General features: G+C 41.6%; 1 long non-coding RNA gene across 1 annotated transcript in view; it reads left to right on the top strand.

Moving 5' to 3' along the window:
- Positions 1–4,078, top strand: part of LOC128572081 (uncharacterized) — a 34,268-nt gene extending 30,190 nt beyond the window's left edge. Inside the window, exon 3 of the long non-coding RNA XR_008376040.1 lies at positions 3,948–4,078. This is a non-coding gene — a long non-coding RNA (uncharacterized LOC128572081). The remainder of the gene's footprint in view (positions 1–3,947) is intronic.
- The last annotated feature ends 17,314 nt before the right edge of the window (positions 4,079–21,392 follow it).

Below are 21,392 nucleotides of genomic sequence, written 5' to 3'. Positions count from 1 at the left end.
TGGCCCTGGGTCAGCACTCTGAATCTGTAACAACCAGAGAGGGTCAGGCTTTGCCTCCCTAGGCCAGCGGTGCCTAACATTTTTGACACCAGGAGCTGGTTTCATAGAAGACAATTTTACCATAGACCTGGGCCGGGTCCAGGTGTTGACATGATTCCTCAAGGCAGTGATCTGCGATGGCCTCTGCGCAGACCTCTCTGCCGATGATGATCTGTATTTGCATCTGCTCCCCAGCACTGGCATCACCGCCTTAGCCCCCCTCAGATCATCAGGCGTTAGCTTCTCACCAGGAGCGTGTGACCTGGATTCCCTACAAGTGCCCTTTACAGTGGGGCTCTCGCTTCTGTGAAAATCTAATGCTGCCCCTGATCCGACAGGAGGCGGAGCTCAGGCTGACGTAGGCGCAATAGGGAGTGGCTGTAAACACAGAGGAAGCTTTGCTCACTTGCCCACTGCTCACCTTCTGCTTGCTGTGTGGCCCAGTTCCTAACAGGCGACAGACCAGTACCAGTCTGCAGCCTGGGGGTTGGGAACCACAGCCCTATGTACTGTTTTTTGACATAGTGAAATTCTGTTTTCCTCTGTATATATATTTCTGTTGTTAGATCCTGTTAGATAATTCTGGGGTAGCTAAAGCTGCATTATGGAGAGGGTAGTGCCTCAAATAAAGCTCAGGGAAGCAGACAGAATTCAGAAGAACCCTGGTGGCTAAGCATCCTGAGGACTGTTACTTTTGAGGTCCTCAAACTTTACAAAGGATCAGAAGGTCAGGCAGCGAAGTCAGGAAATACTCCCTTCATAGTCTGGCAAAGACATCCTGGTTGCAAGGCTTGTAGACCCTGGTAACTGAGACAAGAACTGTGCACATCCTCCAACTCTTCTTAGGACGGTCACATGGGAAGAGTGGGGATGGGGATGCACAGCATGCTTGGTCCCTTGAGCTGGACAGAGCTCAGCATTCTTGGACCATGAAAGGTGGGGAGTCTTTGAAAAATTCTTAGAGACCAGATGAAGTGAACCTCAGGCTCAAATTTCACTAGAAGAGAGATTTTTCTGCAAAAAACACTAACACATTTTAGAAGAAAATGATCATCCTTAGTAGGATGAAAAATCGAATTGCTGTTTTGAAGCAGGAACAAAATGTCAAAGGGAGAACAGACTGATAGGAAACCAGCCCAGAATGTGAAAAAAAGGGGGATAAGTAAAATAGGAATGTGTTAAAGGAAATGAGAAATTCAGTGCTGAATTAATCCACATGGATATGGTAGAGAGCAGAAATGGCCCCTCGGAAAATCTGCTCAGTTGTGAGGGAGACAAAGCTGAGATGCTCTCCATGATGGAAAGAAAAGGAAACCGCACAGGAAAGGTGGAGTGTAGATAGAAGAGAGTCCAGTGTGGCTGTGAAAAGGCGTGAACTTCAGAGTCTCAAAGGGACTTGAAGCTCAGCCCCTGCCTAGACAAGTCTTCCATCTGCAGAACCGGGAACCACGGTGGGGATGGCAAGAGAATGTGTGTGAGAGTTCAGCACAGTGGATGACTTACAGGGAACACCCAACGTGGTTAAAAGGAGGGGAGAGACAGAAAGAAGTCAGGGCTGCTCCGTGGGAAGAAGTTAGGGCACCGGCAGAACAGTCATCAAAGACATCATGGTAACTGCAGGTGGAACTTTGCCTGAGCCACGGCTGGAAAAAGCCCTGAGTGTGCAATGAGAAAGAAGTCGCCATGATGAGGCAGGGATGACTTGGGGTGTCATCATAATCTTTCTGAATTGCTAAGATCAGGGAAAACTCCAATAATCATTTAGGCAGCAAAAATAGGTTACCTATAGAAGTTCATAAAAGAGGATGGCCTCAGAGAATTGTTAAATACTAGAATCTGATGAAGGAACATTTGCTTTTGGGGAAAAAAAAAGGTTGCATCCCCAAAATATATGCCACGTTGAGTTATTTCTCATAGGAAGGCAACAGAAAGATATTCTCAGATATGCAAGCTACAAGAAATAGGCATTGATGTACTATTTGGGTAAAAATTCTTGCTTTAGATATCCTCAAGCCAACCAAGAAATTAACTGTTATTAGGGAATCAATAATTTTGATAGAAAAGGACTAATAGAGACTAAATATAGCACAAAGCCTATGACTTAGTTACAAATTTAGTTTGAAAATGTACTGAAAATTTCAAATTTAATATAGAATTATACATCATAGAAAAATAGTAATTAAATAAAAAACTATAATCCCAGATTTTATTAAAAAATTCTGGGCTATAAGAGGTAATGTTACTCTGTGGAATGCCTCATATGGCATAAACAATGGCTACCACATCACCATTTTAATTTGATAGTTAGAGAAATATATGTGTAGTGATGTTCTTATAGCTTGAAAATGAGGTCTTGTTAGATTTAAAATAGAATATGACTTCCAAATCCATGGAAAATATATGAACAGGCTAAACCTAGTGTTAACAAAAACTTGAAATACGAAAAACCATACAAAGCAGTAAATTCTTAAAGGGAAAATATGTAGGATTTTATTTACATAGTATAACTCTGATTTTAATACAAGTGCACATGTGCTTATGGACACTAGAAAAAAGACTGACAGGGAATGGGCCAAAATAGGTGGTTTTTCTAAGAACATAAAAGGCTCATGCTTACAATTCTAGCCCTCTGGGAGGTCAAGGCAGGAAGATCCCTTGAGCTCAGGAGTTCAAGACCATCCTGAGCAAGAGTGAGACCCCTTCTCTACTAAAAATAGAAAAACTAGCCCAGCACGGTGGTGGGTGCCTGTAGCCCCAGTTACTTGGGAGGCTGAGACAAGAGAATTGCTTGAGCCAAAGAATTTGAGGTTGCTGTGAGCTATGATGCCACAGCACTCTAGCCTAGGTGACAGAGTGAGACTCTCTCTATATATAAACATCATTTATATATGCTGCTATTATATGTAGAGGAAACAAAATTAAACAATGGTAAAAGACGGCAGGGCCTGATGTGTAAACAGTTAACCCAGGATGTTGCCCAGGTAAACAGTAGACACAACACTCTGAAGGTTGTGGGTCAGTGGCGGCTCCCCAAAGACCTCGATCACCAGGACCCTCCCCAGGCTCAGCCTCTCAGAGTGCTTCCTCTCTTCATCAGAGAACTGCAGTCTCTGCTCTTCTCAGTTTAAATCGTATATAACGTTGATTCCTCCAGTGATATTTTATCTTAATAGGCATCTGGTTTGCATGAACAATTTTCTGCTGGAGGGCATTCAGAAGTGGAAAGCGCATGTGTGGGCAGGGCGTGCTGGCAGCCTGCTGCCCCAGGGCCAGGAAAATGTTTAAGTCATAATTTCTTTCAATATCGGAAGAAAAGTGAATATAATGAAGAGAACTATCTGCTAATGAACTCACCCTGTTATTTGTCTTTATATTAACACAGTCATACAAAATAAGTTTTTTTTTTTTGGTTGCAGTTTGGCCGGGGCCGGGTTTGAACCCGCCACCCTCGGTATATGGGGCCGGCGCCTTACCAACTGAGCCACAGGCGCCGCCCACAAAATAAGTTTTAATATTTTTTATGAAGGAAGAAGCACAGGAAGGCAAAAATGCCTGGGGGGGGTGTCACAAAAGTCACAACGTGGCCCTTCTGTGAACTCCTTGCCCCCTGAGCTCATGGAATCTCTGACTTACAGTAATCTTAAGTTCACTGCATCCCTGAGCTCTTAGACGCTGAAATCATAGCCCCCCCTGACCTCCTAACATCCTCTTAGATCCTGCCCTGCCTGATACCACCCAGGGAGGTCTCAGTCATGAGGTAGCATTTAAATATCTAATCAGTGACATAAAATGCCATATTTATGAGTAAACTGATGTTACTGATTCATACAAACAACATTGTCGTCTATTTTTATGTAAGAAAATAATTGACCGTTTTTACTGCACTTTTTTTTTTTTTTTTTTTGCAGTTTTTGACTGGGGCTGGATTTGAACCTGCCACCTCCAGCATATGGGGCCAGCGCCCTACTCTGTTGAGCCACAGGCGCCACCCTACTGTGCATTGCTTTGTACAATAAAAAATGTGCAGTTGAATGACCACAGAAAAGCCTGGATTTAGTAGTCAGAGAGTTTGACCCAGGATCTAATATTTATTTAATATTGAACTATTTATTCTTAAACTGGTCTAAGGTTCAGTTTTCTTACATGCAAAATGAGGATACTATTTATTTTTACTTAGTTTTAGAGGTTTCAGTCTTTATGTGGTTAAAATTAAACATATGCAAACTCTGGCACGTGTCTGGCACGCTGGATTCACTCAGTAAATGACTGCACAGTAGATCGTTTAGCATAAATGTCTAGGACCTGACTTGTTTCAAATTAACGATAATCCTACAGTTTATATATCTTAATGTGAAACGGCTGCAAGGACTAGAAAGCAAAAGACAGTCGCCTAAGGGATGTGTTTAATAATGTGAGACTCATAATTAGGTAGGAAATGAATGAATTAGGAAGATAGATATGGCTTACAAAAAGTTTCATTTTCATAAATGTATCCTACAGAGCAATTAAAGCCCCTCCTAACTTTTAATAATCATTTTGCATAGATCACAAACACCTGGGTTTACTTAAATGGAAAAAGCAACCTGGTGTTCAAAAGCCAAAGTACAGGCTGCCATAATTTTGTTCAATCAGTGAATCAACAAGTAATTATTGAACATCTTCCTTACACTTCCTGTCCCCAAGAATTGATACCAAAGGACACACAAAGTCCCCTCTCAGGGACTTGACCTTCCCCTGAAAGGGACAGGAGATCACAAGGAGAGAAATGCTTAACAGTGGTGCTCATTTCATTATTGGCTTTATAACCATCGTTTGTTATTTCAGATAGTATTTACTGATATGGGGAAAAATAAACCAGGGTTAATTATATAATTAGTAAAATGAGATGGAGTGGTGGTGGAGAGAGGTGATTTTGACAATGTGTTCAAGGTCAGATCACACCAGCACTCTTTATACCCCACTATCTCTTTTTCTCCCCTGCAATGGCTGAAGCTGAGCAGAAAGTCTGAGGCACTGTGGGCCCCTCATATAATTATGCTAAGTCAGTGTTACTGTTATCATAAAGATATCTATTATAACTGACATACTCTGACAATCTTTAATTTTTTTCCTTTTTTTATTGTTAAATCATAGTGGGGTACATTAGCGCAATCAAGGGGTACAATGTGCTGGTTTCATATACAATCTGAAATATTCTCATCAAACTGTTCAAGGTAGCCTTCATGGCATTTTCTTAGTTATTGTATGTAGACATTTGTATTCTGCCTTTAGTAAGTTTCGCCTGTACCCATTCTAAGACGCACCATAGATGTGGCCCCACCCATTACCCTCCCTCCACCCTAATATTTCCCCTCCCTTCCCCTTCCTTGGCCCTTTCCTCATAGTCTTGTGCTATAGTTGGGTTATAGCCTTCATGTGAAAGCTATAATTTAGCTTCATAGTAGGGCTGAGTACATTGGATACTTTTTCTTCCATTCCTGAGATACTTTGCTAAGAAGAATATGTTCCAGCTCCATCCATGTAAACATGAAGAGGTAAAGTCTCCATCTTTCTTTAAGGCTGCATAGTATTCCATGGTATACATGTACCACAATTTGCTAGTCCATTCGTAGGTCGATGGGCACTTGGGCTTCTTCCATGACTTAGCAATTATGAATTGGGCTGCAATAAACATTCTGGTACAGATGTCTTTGTTATATTGTGATTTTTTGGTCTTCTGGGTATATAGCTAGTAAAGGAATTATAGGATCAAATGGCGGGTCTAATTTTAGATCTCTAAGTATTCTCCAAACATCCTTCCAGAAGGAACGTATTAGTGTGCATTCCCACCAGCAGTGTAGAAGTGTGCCCTTTTCTCCACATCCACGCCAACATCTCTGGTTTTGGGATTTTGTTATGTGGGCTACTCTTACTGGGGTTAGGTGATATCTCAAAGTAGTTTTGATTTGCATTTCTCTGATGATTAAGGATGAAGAGCTTTTTCTCATGTGTTTGTAGATTGTGTGCCTGTCTTCTTTAGAGAAGTTTCTCTTCAAGTCTCTTGCCCACCCTGAGATGGGGTCACCTGTTCTTTTCTTGCTAATATGTTTGAGTTCTCTGTGGATTCTGGTTATTAGACCTTTATTGGAGGTATAACCTGCAAATATTTTCTCCCATTCTGAGGGCTGTTTGCTGCTTTACTTACTATGTTCTTGGCTGTGCAGAGGCTTTTTAGTTTGATCAGGTCCCAGTAGTGTATTTTTGATACTGCTTCAATTTTCTGGGGAGTCCTCCTCATAAAATATTCACCCAGGCCAATTCTTCCAGAGTTTTCCCTGCACTTTCCTCAAGTATTTTTATAGTTTTATGTCTTAAGTTTAAATCTTTTATCCAGTGAGAGTCTATCTTAGTTAATGGTGAAAGGTGTGGGTCCAGTTTCAATCTTCTACAGGTTGCCAGCCAGTTTACCCAGCACCATTTGTTAAATAGGGACTCTTTCCCCCACTGAATGTTTTTAATTGGCTTGTCAAAGATCAAATAACGGTAAGTAGCTGGATTCATCTCTTGGTTCTCTATTCTGTTCTAGACATCTACTTCTCTATTTTTGTGCCAATACCATGCTGTTTTAATCACTATCTATTTATAGTACAGTCTTAGGTCTGGTAGCATGATTCCACCTGCTGTGTTTTTATTGCTGAGTAATGTTTTGGCTATTTGAGGTTTTTTCTGATTCCATATAAAACGAAGTATTATTTTTTCAAGATCTTTAAAATATGACAATGGAGCTTTAATAGGAATTGCATTAAAATTATATATTGCTTTGGGTAGTATAGACATTTTAACAATGTTGATTCTTCCCAGCCATGAGCATGCTATGTTTTTCCATTTGTTAACATCTTCAGCTGTTTCTTTTCTTAAAGTTTCATAGTTCTCTTTGTAGAGATCTTTCACGTCCTTTGTTGGGTATACTCCCAAATATTTCATCTTCTTTGGAACTACTGTGAAAGGAATAGAGTCCTTGACTGTTTTTTTGGCTTGGTTATTGTTGGTATATATAAAGGCTACAGATTTATGAATATTGATTTTGTAGCCTGAGACATTGCTGTATTCCTTGATCACTTCTAAAAGTTTTGTAGTAGAATCCCTAGTGTTTTCCAGATACACGATCGATCATGTCATCTGCAAAGAGTGAAAGTTTGATCTCTTCTGACCCTATGTGGATACCCTTGATCCCCTTTTCTTACCTAATTGCAATGGCTAAAACTTCCATTACAATGTTAAAGAGCAATGGGGACAATGGGCAACCTTGTCCAGTTCTGATCTAAGTGGAAATGATTTCAATTTAACTCCATTCAATACGATATTGGCTGTGGGTTTGCTGTAGATGGCCTCTTAGTTTAAGAAATGTCCCTTCTATACCAATTTTCTTAAGTGTTCTGATCACGAATATCATGAATATCATGCTGGATATTATCAAAAGCTTTTTCTGCATCAACTGAAAGAATCATATGGTCTTTATTTTTTAGTTTATTTATGTGCTGAATTATATTTATAGATTTACATATATTGAACCAGCCTTGAGACCCTGGGATAAATCCCATTTGGTCGTGGTGTATAATTTTTTTGATGTGTTGTTGGATTCTGTTTGTTAGGATCTTATTGAGCATTTTAGCATCAATATCCATTAGTGATATTGGTGTATAATTTTCTTTTCTTGTTGGGTCTTTCCCTGGTTTGGGGATCAAGGTGATGTTTGCTTCGTAGAATGTGTTGGGTAATATTCCTTCTTGTTCTATATTTTGCAAGAGGTTTAGCAATATAGGTACTATTTTTCTTTAAAGGTTTGGTAGAATTCTGACGTAAAGCCCTCTGGTCCTGGGCTTTTCTTTTTAGGGAGATTTTGTATAGTTGATGCTATTTCAGAACTTGATATAGGCCTGTTCAACATTTCCACTTCATTCTGGCTAAGTCTTGGTAGGTGGTGTACTTCCAGGTATTGGTCAATTTCTTTCAGATTTTCATATTTCTGAGAGTAGAGTTTTTTGTAGTATTTGTTAAGGATTTTTTGAATTTCTGAGGGGTCTGTTGTTATTTCATCATTACCATTTCTGATTGATGAAATTAGAGATTTTACTCTTTTTTTCCTGGTTAGGTTGGCCAAAGGTTTATCTATTTTATTGATCTTTTCAAAAAACCAACTTTTGAATTTAGAGATCTGTTGTATAATTCTTTTGTTTTCAATTTCATTTAATTCTGCTCTGATTTTGGTTATTTCTTTTCTTTTGCTGGGTTTGGGGTTGGAGTGTTCTTCTTCAGTTGCTTGAGATGTCTCAGTAAGTTATTAACTTCCTCTCTTTCCGTTTTCTTGAGGAAGGCTTGCAGGTGCTATAAATTTCCCTCTTAGGACTGTCTTTGCAGTATCCCAGAGGTTCTGGTAATTTGTGTCTTGATCATTGTTTTGTTTCAAAAATTTGGTGATTTCCTTCTTAATCTTGTCTATAACCTATCTATCCTTCAACATAAGGTTGTTTAGCTTCCATATTTTTGTATGGGTATGCGGGTTCCTGTTGTTATTGAGTTCAACTTATATTCCATGATGGTCTGAGAAGATGCAAGGAATAATTTTTTTTTTTTTAATTTGCTGAAGTTAGATTTGTGGCCTAGGATGTGGTCAATTTTGGAGTATGTTCCATGGGCTGATGAGAAGAATGTGTATTCATTTTTGTTGGGTTGAAATGTTCTGTAGATATCTGATAAGTCCAGATGTTGATTGCTTAAGTTTAAATCTAAAATTTCTTTGCTTAGCTTCTTTTCGGAGGATCTATCCAGCACTGCTAAAGGGGTGTTAAAATCTCCAACTACTATGGAACTGGAGGAAATCAAGTTGCTCATGTCTGTTAGAGTTTCTCTTATAAATTGAGGTGTGTTCTGGTTGGGTGCATAAATATTAATAATTGAAATCTCATCATATTGGGTATTACCTTTAACAAATATGAAGTGTCCATCCTTATCCTTCCTTATCTCGGTTGGTTGAAAGCCTATTGTGTCTGCGAATGGGATTGCATCACGTGCTTTTTTCTGCTTTCCATTTTCCTGGAGTATAGATGACAATCCCTTCACCTTGAGTCTATATTTGTCTTTTAATGTAAGATGCGATTCTTGTATGCAGCAGATATCTGGCTTGAGTTTTTGTATCTAGTCAGCCAACCTGTGCCTTTTCAGAGGATAATTTAAACCATTCACATTAATTGAGAATATTGATAATCCTTTCGAGAGTCCGGTGGACAGTTTTAATCCTTTCGCGACTGTGGAAGTTGGAATTTGATCAAAATGTTCTGGGTGGGTTTACTTTTGTGGTGGAGGATTACACTGGTCTTTGTGGAGCATAGGTCTGAGAATATCCTGGAGAGCTGGTTTAGTTAAGAAAATTTCTTTAACATGTGAATGTCATTGAAGTATTTAATTTATCCATCATAAATGAAACTCAGTTTAGCTGGGTACAGGATCCTGGGTTGAAAGTTACTTTGTTTTAGGAGATTAAAAGTCGATAACCATCCTCTTCTAGCTTGAAAGTTTTCAGCAGAGAGATCTACAGTTATTCCAATATTCTTCCCCTTGTAGGTGATGGTTTTCTTTCGTCTGGCTGCTTTCAGAATTTTGTCCTTCATATTAACTTTAGTGAAATTGATTATAATGTGTCTGGGGGATGTCTTATTTGGGTTGAGTCACGCTGGAGTTCTGAAACTGTCTGCTATCTGAATTTCAGAATCTCTTGGCATGTCTGGAAAGTTCTTCATAATCTCATGGGGAAGAGACTCTGTGCCTTGTGAAGCCACTTTGTCGCTTTTGGGGATCCCTATAAGACAAATACTGGTTTTATTCGAATTATCCCAGAGCTCTCTGAGAGAGTGATCTGTTTTTGCCCTCCATTTCTCTTCCTCTTTGAGAGTGTGGGAGTGTTCAAAATCTTTGTCTTCGATGTCAGAAATCCTTTCTTCTGCTTACTCCATTCTGTTATTGAGGGATTCTACTGTGTTTCTCAGATTTTTGAGGGCTGCAACTTCTTGTCTCAATGTGTCAAAATCTTTGGTCATTTGGTCTTTGAATTTGTTGAATTCTTGAGATATCTTTTGGGTTACTGCTTGGAGTTCTAATTCAATCTTATTTGCTATCCAGATTCTGAATTCGATTTCTGACATCTCAGCTATTTGTTTGTGCATGGGGTCTTGTGCTGTGTCTGTCCCATTGATCCTTGGGGGAGTGGATCTACTTTGATTATTCTTATTGCCAGCACTTTTCTGTTGATTTCACCGCATGATTGTTTTTCACCGTTGCCTCTGGCCATCCTCAGAGTTGGGGAGGTGTCTCTCCAAGATTAGACCCCAGTGGGATCACTCTATTGTTGCTGGATCTTTGTAGGGAGTGACCCTGTGTAGTTCCTCTGGGGCTGCCCCAGCCAGGGAGTTCTGGTTGTGGAAGCAGCTCCGTAGTGTGACACACCCTGATCCAGCAACAGGGCAGGAGGTGGTGCGCACGGTTCTGGGAATGCCTGGCATCCAGTGACTTTGGCACAGAGAGCCCAAGGTTCCAGCAGTCTCTGGCCAGGTGAAGGGCTCTGTGCAGAGGCAGGGAGGGCTCCGGAGGGCACACGGCTACCAGAGTTCCTGGCCAGATAAGCGGGCCGGTGTGGAGGAACGGAGGGTATAGGAGGGAGGATGCAGGGTTGCATGGCTCCCGCAGTTCCTGGTCAGGGAATGCGGAGGCCCTGCGGGCATGGGTCACAGGTCAGGGTTCACGGCGCAGCTCTTATGGAGGTCCGGGCGGTGCCAAGCCCAGGAGTTTGAGGTTGCTATGAGCTGTGACGCCACGGCACTCTACCCAGGGCAACAGCCCGAGGCTCCAGTGTGTCAAAACAGGTCTCACTCTGCTCCTGAGGGTTAAGGCTGGAAGGCAGCTCAGTCCCCACATTTAGGCTGCTCAGTCACTAGGTTACTAGCTCCCTCTCGATCTTTGCTTGGTGACCCTGAGGGCGGAGCCTTCTAGGGCAGTTCTCTCACAATGGCTCCCTGCGGCCCACAGGTGAACACTATTAGCTCCGTCCGGCTCAGTGGCTCATCTGGGGCCCTAGACAATGCCCAAAGTTCTCTGCACTCCTGCTTAAGCTCTCCCCAAGGCAGTTCAACTAAATGCCAAGTCCAAAAACACCGAAATAGTTCACACGTAAGGCCTTTCCCGTTTGCAGTCTCACTGCTGCTTGTACTTACAGCTGCCGGTGGGATTAGGTCAATTGAACACATGCAACCACTTGCCAGTTTTCCACTGTTTTTGTCCTCCTCTTGGGGTCCAGAAGTCCCTTGCTGATTCCCTGTATCCTCAAAGGGATGATTATAGGCAGATCCCACCAGCCAGAGATGCCTGGATTCTTATCTCCCCAGAGTCACCGTGCCCAGTTGCAGGGAAGCCTATGTTTTTTTTTGTTTTTTTTGTTTTTTTATATTTGACTTAATATACATTTCTCTTACCCAGAAACCCTTTGATTATTATTATTGAAATTGAAATGTGGTGTCAGCATTGGAGCTAATCTGATTTTATTTGCTTCTATTGCAATGATGTGTTAGCATGCTAGAAACGGGAATTCTAGTCAAGTGATATCTCGGTTGGCAGTGAGTCACCAAATGTCACATTTAGCAATGTGGATGTTTAATTTTAGAAAATTGAAATACAAGAAAATAGATTTGCCACTGAAATTCCACTGACTATCTTCCCATTATTGCTGACTCAGAAGCATCTAGGATCTTATGGTGACATGTTGTGAATACCACTGAATTCACTCATGTGCCCATAACTGTAACAGGAAGTCAAGACGACTTTCAAGATAGAGAGAGAGGGCATGAAAACACATGGGCTGTAATGAGCAATCCTACTGGGGGTAGATGGTGGATAAATCATGTGTCTATCACACAGCTGTGAAATAAGTTCCACATGATATGAAAAAAAGTTTAAAAGAGAAAACTTAACAGAAAAAGGCACTATGAACACTGGAGAGCACACAGTCATGTTTCTCCCGAAGGTCTATGTTTCATGGGCTCTGTAAGCAGGCTTGTGGCCATCCCCAGACCAGGGGAGCCAGCAGGAAAACGAAGGTGTGTGTCCTCCTCAGACACACTTGTGCCTGTGGTCAGCCATGATGATCACGCTGTGCTGAGGTGGACATGGTCTAATGCCCGTCTTCTGTGTTTCCTTCAGCCCCCTGAATCAATCCTCATCACCAATTCCTTCTTGAGTTTTCATCGCCAGCTCACTTGTGCTGGACAAGGTCCTCTTACACACGCAACACTCCAAAAGTTGCTTCAGGACTGAATTTAATTGGGAACCTTTTGCTCTTTGGAGAAGCACTGCTGAGTCTGTGTTTTCTTCCTTCTGTGGTATATTTGCATTTTAATTCTTGCTTTTACTTCTGTATAGAAGGACTATATCTCTTGTTGCGGGGGGGAGTTCATAAGCCATTGGGAGAGGGCGTCCCCCTGCCCCATTCAGGGAGGGTGTTAACCAGGGCTATTTACCACCACCACCACCACCACCACCACCACTCTGCAGGTTCCAAGCTCTCACACGGGCACCATCCTCTCCAATATGCTAAAACACCAAGCACGAACTGTCAACCACTCGCCTAGTCTAAAGGCTCACTATGGCTCTTTCATATAGAATATTCTAGGATCCCCTTCTAGCTCTGGAATCCTACCATTCTGTGATGTGGTGAACGGGTTCCTGTAGTCTTCTTGTATCTCGTCGCAGCCATAATTACTAATTGCCACACGTGGCCTGTGCAGTTGTGCCAAGAGTTGTGCAGGAGAGCTGGGCATGCTTCAGCTGTTCCCAAGAGGCAGGCACTCCTGGGTGTGGAGGACATGCCTCCCTGGGGAACTTTCCCGGACATACGGTAAGTCCACATGCTCTGTACAAGGCCACATACTTTGTGGAAACTAAATGACAAAGGCAGCCGCGCAAATCTGCCTTCTTAACACGCTGACACAGAACTTGTCCAAAATTGTGCACTCTGGGCATCAGCTTTGAAACAGCCGCAACATTCAGGTCTCAGGACGGCCAGCAGGTGGCACTCTCGCTTTAGGATTCAGCTCCCAGGTCAAGCGGTAACAAGGGAAATTTTCGGGCACATTTTAAAATTTATTTACATATTTTTTTCTCTGCCAAGCCAGAAATGTACTCCATTTTCTTTAATCAGGTTCATTTGCTTCCTACTGTGTGACTGCAACTGGGTAATAGTCAACCAGACGTCTCCCCCCGGCTACTTTCTTTCCTAGAGCAGGTTTGAGATTTGCCAGTTTGGGAGTGGAAAGCCAAGGCCTGGCCGCAAAAACGCTGTTTACACGCAGAGCTGGAGTGTCCCTCCCAGTAGCTCCAAGTGGCCTTGTGCAGACTGGGGGCACATTTCCCCCGGGCTGTGTGTCTGAGGCCAGCAGAGCCCAGATGAGGGAGCTCAGAAAGCTGGGTGGAAGTCGGGGCAACAGGGCAAAAGGAGCCTGCAGCTGAGGGGCTCTGGGCAGCCAGCACCTTCGTTACCCCCGCAGGGCACACAGAGGGCATTCATGCTGCCAGACAGCACTGAGAGCCTGGCCCATTCATTCATTCCTCAAATACTTATACAAAGCCTCCCATATTCTCCCAACCCCATTTTGTTCATAGCATCAGCTAGGGCCTAACCAGGGAACGAAAAACCTTCCAGTTATTTGAACAGAGAGAACTTCATATAAATAAATGTAAACTATGCTTAAAGTCGTTAACTAGGGAACTAAAATATACAAAGACAAAAAGAGAACAGCAGGTACCAGAAAGGTGGTAACAGCAGGGAGGGAATGTTATCCCTCACCCCCATCTCCTGTGGCAGGAGATACCAGGACCTGAAAGCTCAGGGAGCTGCAGTGCAGGCTGCTGGTGCTGGTCTCTGAGTGCTCCAGACCAGGGTGGTGCTTCAAGTGCAAGGAGCACTGCAAACTATTCAGCTGCTGCTACAGAGAGGCACTGCCACTCTCTGGACAAAGCAGTGTTGCTGGGGACCCTCAAAGAGGGAGGATGAGCAGGAAGATAAAGTCTTTCCCTACTCTGCCCTCCATACCAGCTCTTTCTGGCACTTTCTGCTAGCCAAGCCTGATGGGGGAGCTGGCGCCACAGCAGGGGTGTGGCAGGGTGCAGAGGGAGCCCAGAGACCATGGCTGAGTCACTGGCACACTCACAGAGCTGCAGTCTCACCTTCCCTGGGCTTTAGCACAGACCCCCATGGAAGGAAAGAGCCAGTGAGACTGAAGTGCTGGTCCTCATCCTGTAGCCCCCAGCCAAATGGGAGAAGGGAGTCATTTGACTTATTTGCTCTAATGTGACATAAAATTTCACTAAAGGTACCCTGTAATGCAACTTATTTCCTCTCTTTTGTTAGAAGACTTATAAAATTCCCTTAATCTATCTTTTCATTCCTGCTCTGTGACATCCTCATGGTGTCTTAAAGATTATTTGATTTATAATTGGTTAAAGAAATGAAGTTTTGTTCAAAGGCGGCTTGGAATATTTTAAGTTAAAATGAGGAAGTCTATTAACCAGAGGTAAGCTACCAGACAAACACCAGATATGTGAGGACTGACAATTGAGTTCACAAACTTGCCACTTACATTGGCAATTACATTGGCAGCACTGTACAAACAACTCGGTAAGGTTTCATAACCTTGGTATATCAGTTTCTCACAGTTGTGTTTATGTCAACATGCAGCAATGTTGTGCTGAGTAGCATTTATTATTGTTGTGTGTTTTTGTGTGCCATCACAAGAATGTCAGAGCTTGAATTAGAGCAACAAATAAACATTTATAAATTTCTTGTTAACTTGGCAAGAGAGGAAATAAAATCAGGCAAGTGTTAGTCTAAGTTTGTGGGAATAATGACATAAAGAAAACAGCAGTGTACAAATGGTTTAAATACTTTCCTGAGGGGAAAGAAAGTGTCACTAATGGAGAGAGGTCAGGGAAGGCAATAATGAGCAGAACTGATAAAAACATTGCAAAAAATCAAAGAAGTGCCTGGAATCCTAGCATTCTGGGAAGCTGAGGCAGATCACCTGGGCTCAGGAATTTGAGAACAATCTGAGCAAGAGGGAAATTCCCATCTCCACTAAAAATAGAAAAACTAAAAAAGTAGCCAGGTGTTGTGGTAGGCACCTGTAGTCTCAGCTACTCAGAAGGCAGGAGGCAGGAGGATCACTTGATTCCAGGAGTTTGAGGTTGCTGTGAGCTATGCTGCCACTGCACTCTAGCCTGGGGCAATAGAGGGAGACTCTGTCTCAAAAAATAAAAAATGATGGGGCAACTGTGAGAAGCATTGCAGACCAAGTAAACATTCATAGAGAAACAGTCAGGAAAATCTTAACTGAAAATCTTTATGGCTCTTGCATCATGACAATGCACCAGCTTGCACAACACAGTATGTGAGTTTTCATCCAGTAAAGAAATAACTGTATTGGAAAACCTTCCCTACTCAATCTGATCTGGCCCTCAAAGACTGTTTTCTTTACCTGAAGATAAAGAAAATATTGAAAGGAAGAGATTTTGCTGACATTTAGGACATCAAGGGCAATATGATGATAGCTTTCATGGCCATTCCAGAAAAAGAATTCCAAAATTGCTTTGAAGGATGGACAGTGCATAGTTTCCCAAGGGAAGTACTTCAAAGGTGATCATAGTCAGCAATGAGGTATGTGGCACTTTTTCTAGGATGAGTTTGTGGACTTAATTGTCAGACCTCATACCCAAGTGATCTGTTAAGTGAATTGGTGACCTGAAGGCTTAGCATTTGCCTTAGGTTTGTTAATGATTTTGTATCTTATTGTTATGAAAAATAACTTCAAAAGGAACAGAGCATAACTAGGTGTGTCTGACCTCCTTTCTCTTCATGGACAGCAACTCAGCTTTAAGAGTTTTTTTTTTGAGGGGGGTTTGTCTTGGCCAAGAGGGGTTTCATTCAATACACAACCCAAATCCAAGATGAGGAAAACACGTAAAAATGTCATTGTGGGTCTTTTGTTAAATGTAAATGCACATGATGAATTAAATAAATGAACTTTTAGACTAGACACAACTAACACACTTTTCAATAGTGTGATGAAAGCATCATGAAGGTAACATCTCCATTGTTAGATCTAATGAATTTGACACATGCTGGCTTTCTCATTTTTTATTAGAAATTTCTCTGAAGAAGACAGGTGCATGGCCTACAGACACATGAAAAAATGCTCATCATCCTTAATCATCAGAGAAATGCAAATCAAAACCACTTTGAGATATCATCTAAACTCCAGTAAGATTAGCCTACATCACAAAAATCCCAAAACCATAGATGTTGGCAAGAATGTGGAGAAAAGGGAACACTTCTGCACTGCTGATGGGAATGCAAACTAATACGTTCTTTTTGGAAAGATGTTTGGAGATCACTTAGGAATCTAAATATAGACCTGACGTTTGATCCTGCAATTTCTCTATTAGGTTTATATCCAGAAGACCAAAAATCACTTTATAACAAAGATATTTGCACCAGAATGTTTGTTGCAGCCCAATTCATAATTGCTAAGTCATGGAAGAAGCCCAAGTGCCCATTGACCCATGGTGGGTTAACAAACTGTGGTATATGTACACTATGAAATACTATTCAGCATTAAAAAAGATGGAAACTTTACCTTTTTTATGTTTACATGGATGGAGCTGGAACATATTCTTCTTAGCAAAGTATCATAAGAATGGAAGAAAAAGTATCCAATGTACTCAGCCCTATTATGAAACCAATTTATAAATACCCACACTTCCATATGAAAGCTATAATCCAACTACAGCCCAAGATGAAGGGGAAAGAGGAGGAAGAGGAGTGGGGAGGGGGGAGGATGGATGGAGGGAGGGTAATATGATGGGCATTGGTGGGACCACACCTACAGTGCATTTTACAAGAGTACATGTTAAATCTACTAAGTGTAGAATATAAATGTCTTAACCCAGTAACTAAGAAAATGCAGTGAAGGCTGTGTTAACCAGTTGAATGAAAGTATTTCAAATTGTATATAAAACCAGCACATTGTACCCCATGATTGCATTAATGTACACAGCTATGATTTAATAAAAAAACAAAAGATGTTTACTTATGCATTTTTTTTTTAATTCAGGAAAAGTAGATGAAAGGGATTGGAGAGGTTTAAGTACAAAGGAGAAAAAACTGGAGGTGAATGGATTATTATTTTGAAGACAGCTTGGTCATTGCCTTTTATCTAAGAAATGTACTGGACAAAAAGCAGCCATGGAAGGGCACCACTGAGACTCTGCTGAGGCGGAAAGATGAGAAAGTGGGTAGTTGATGAAGGAGTGACCCGAAGCTAGACCATTTCAGGTGGAGGTTGTGCTGAGTTTTACCTGTTGGTCTTCTGTTTTTTCTTATGTTTCACAGACCAGAAGCTTAGAAAGTATATTTCCTCTTCTCCTTGCTAGGAATGTTCTGTATACATTTTAAATTACATCGAGATGATATTTGAAGGTGGATGAGTGATAGACATCATTTCATTTTGTCCTCTGGAAGTTGAGGTTGTGCTCTCACTGGACATAAGTTATTCAGGAGTCTCAGTCTCCATATCTTTTGTACATCATACCGCCAGAGGATCTGTGAACCTTGCAGCGAGTGTCTATAGGATCCTGACTCTGTGCAAATCAGCTCTTAACTCCTTAATAGCAAATCAGAATGTTAGGGTGGCCCTTAGATTTTTGCTCCTTCAAACTTCCTAATTTCTAATTCCTTCTCTCTGATCCCTTTTTGCTCGATATACCTATGACGGTTTTTGCTTTCCTGAGAAAACTGCTACTGATTCAGGGGCATGTGCAAAAAAAGCACTTTCCATCATGAAGTCACTTTATCCAATGGGGTTGGATTTATTTTACCATGGTCACTAGCCGAACACATTTCAAGAAGCTCAATGGACCACACTTTCTACATTTTTGGATGTCCAAACTTACATGTAGGCAAATATTGAGAGATTTGGAAACCTCTTATAAAACATCCTTATAGTGTCTTAATACATATCTCAGGTGTCTACGAGGAGGAAATGGCTAGTTGTTTTGCTGATATGAGCCAGGCACTGCAAATGAGGAACAAGGAGATGGTCCCTTCCTTCTGTCCCAATAACATGAACTGAGACCCACTTTTCATGTAGTAGATATGGCTTAAGCCATTTATGAAATGTGAAATTCATTTCAGTTCTCTACTTTTTCTGAATATTCCAGTGTGAATATTCATTCCTGGAATAAAGATTCATCTCTTTAAAAGCTGTTGACTATTCCACTCAAGATGTTAGTGCTCACCTGGAATGATTGAGGCAGCCACATCAATTCCATATTCCCAGGGATTCCTGATCGTGTAAGAAAAGGATTTAGTCCCTGAGACTTCAAGTTGTTTGGAACAGCACTAGTCACAAATACACCTTTCTTCTTCTTTTCTCTTTGCTCTATTTCCCCTCTTTATCTTTTATTTTTTTTTAAAAGAGACAGAGTCTCACCTCATCACCCTCAGTAGAGTGTCGTGGTGTCACAGCTCACAGCAACCTCCAACTCCTGGGCTTAGGCGATTCTCTTGCCTCAGTCTCCTGAGTAGCTGAGACTAAAGGCACTCCCCACAATGCCCAGCTATTTTTTTATTGCAGTTTGGCTGGGGCTGGGTTTGAACCTACCACCTCTGGTGTATGGGGACAGCACCCTACTCCTTTGAGCCACAGGCACTGCCAAGTGTGAATCTGTTTTAAAGATGTGCCACCTCATGAAGTCAAATGAGGGGTGTTACATGTATTCTAGATTTATCATAGAATGATATTTATATTCATATACATATATTTATTTTCATAAGTATAAAATAGTTTTATGAATTACAGAGGGTTAAACAAGTGCTTTGTTGTTATGTCTCATTCATGACTTTTTGAACAAGGTCATTCCATGTAAATATTGGAAGGATCAGTCATGATCATTGGCCAGAACAGTGGTCTGGAAGGAGGCCACTCAGTCCATCCGGTCTTGGCATTTCTGAGAAAGGACCACGCAGAGCCATAGAGACCATGTAGAGAAAACATGCTAGGCTATGGTGCTTTCATTTGGGTCTTTTATTTTGATGGTGGAGCTAAGTGGAATTAATTGATAATACTTAGCATTCATTTTACACTATTTTCTGTTTGAAAGCGTTCATGTAGACTGTCTTATTGGTTGGTCACAATAATTCTGTGAAGTCGGTAGAATATGTTTAACATCCCCCATTTGACCTCATAGGAAGGAGGTCAGTACCTTCAAGAGTTAAGTGCTCCTGTTGGCCACGACCAGAATTGGTGCAGAATTTTCCCTGCAGTTTTGGCATAACCTTAAGAATCACTGGGACAAATTAAAAAGTAAGACAAAAAGAAACATCTCCAAGAAAAGTAAGAATTAGACACATTCAACTATTCTAGAAGTCTAAAGAGTGAAGACAACAATAGCTTTTTCCTTCACTTAAGAGTTGGGATTGCATTTGACTGCAAACTCAAGCCAGCCTTCCAGCCAGTCTTTGACCAAGGATTACAGCCACCAAGAAGCCCTTAGTGCCTCTATGAGCCTCACCTGTCTCCTTCTCCCCACAGCCCTGAAGCACCACATGGCATGCTGTGAATATTGGGGGGCTGACACAGGATGTTCTGGATTGTTCTCTGTCATTCTGAGTATTTTATCTTGTCTCCTTGACTAGATTAAAAGAGTCTAGGGAACAGCACCTGTGGGCGAGGGAGCCACACAGCGACTGTGGTAACTCAGCTCCCATGAGACCAGCCCTGGACATAGTGTGATCACTTGTGATGCCCTGGCAGCTTTCTCTGGGCTTATCCAGGCACAACTCCTTCTTAGGGTGGGGATGGAGGGTCAAATAGTCAACAGTGGAAGGTAGTCACACATACCCCAGCTTTCTACAACCCATCACCACTACTCTCTTCTTCTCCAGAGCCTACCTCTTTAGCCCAATACAAAAACAAATACAAGAGGACATATCCACACATGTATGTTGCTGGAAAGACAGCTGGAGAGATGGCCTAGTGGAAACTGGATATGGCGATGCAAATAATGTCATCAGTCTCTCCGTCACCCCCACAGCTTGTTTTTGCTTATCTTAGAAAGTTGGCTTCTCCCCTCGCCCTCACACCTTAATGCAAACAGATCATATCTACTTGCTATGGTACATTTCTAGAACCAGACTCATGTCATGTCAAGAGCACAACCCCAGCGAACAGAGAGCCTCTCACTCCTCTTTGGTACATACAATTCCTCAGGGAAGTCTCCCACCAGCCCATCTTGGGTGACCTTTCCCTACCTTGACCAGTCTTTGGGTCAAGGCCTTTCTGGGCAGGTTAGGAACTGTGATTGGCATTCCCACCAGAAACAAAAGAGGCTGAGAAAATGCACTTCTCCCAAGGAAGAGTCAACACATTATTCATGCAGCAGAATTCCTCATAATAATAAGTGAAACAAAGAGAGATAATGGATATTTGACCACACACACACACACACACACACACACACACTCACATCTACATAACTCCTCACTGACAAATCCTCCTGGGGTGAACAGTGGAATTCAGTTCAGAAGTGACCCCTTTTTTGGTATAAATGAGCAGGAGGAATCCTATATGGCTATTGTCAGCCCCTGGTATTGTGTCTAGCTCAAGCCAACATTATCTGTCATTCGGTCTCCAGCATATCTGACACACCTTTTCATGCTGAGAGCTAATTACCCTATTTTCAAACCTGGAACTGTCCCTCTTGTGATATTTTTCCACTTGCAGTGATATATTTGTCTAGCCAGCAAGCACTGCCAGAGCTATTGCTGTTCTGGAAAGTAGTTGGGGTGGAGAACAGGGAAATTATTCAGCAATGCAGTAAACAAAAGGAAATTCTCTCTGAATTAAAAGTTACAAAGCAATAGTACACTTTCTTTAAGTAATGCATATAATAAAAAGTGTTTGCTATTCATTTTTCTAATATTTGTGAAATGAATACACTCAATCATGGAAGTTGTATAGGAACTGCTTACTTCAAATAATGCCACGAAAACATTACAAAAGTAATTAAGAGGGAACTCAAGTGAAACAGAGCAGCATTCCATCCCAGCACTTCTTCATAACTAGTAGAAACCAAAACAATCCACAGGCAAGACAGAGGAGATGGATAAATAAAAACCAGGACAATAGGCATACAAAAATAAATAAGGATCACTGTAGAAAATTGAGCTGGATCTCACATTTCAATAGCCCTCTAAATATTATAGTAGATATAATATA

The sequence above is a fragment of the Nycticebus coucang genome, chromosome 19 (assembly GCF_027406575.1).
Source record: "Nycticebus coucang isolate mNycCou1 chromosome 19, mNycCou1.pri, whole genome shotgun sequence".
NCBI classification, from domain to species: domain Eukaryota; kingdom Metazoa; phylum Chordata; class Mammalia; order Primates; family Lorisidae; genus Nycticebus; species Nycticebus coucang.
The sequence above is the reverse complement of the archived record's forward strand: the minus strand, read 5'-3'. Positions and strand labels throughout refer to the sequence as shown.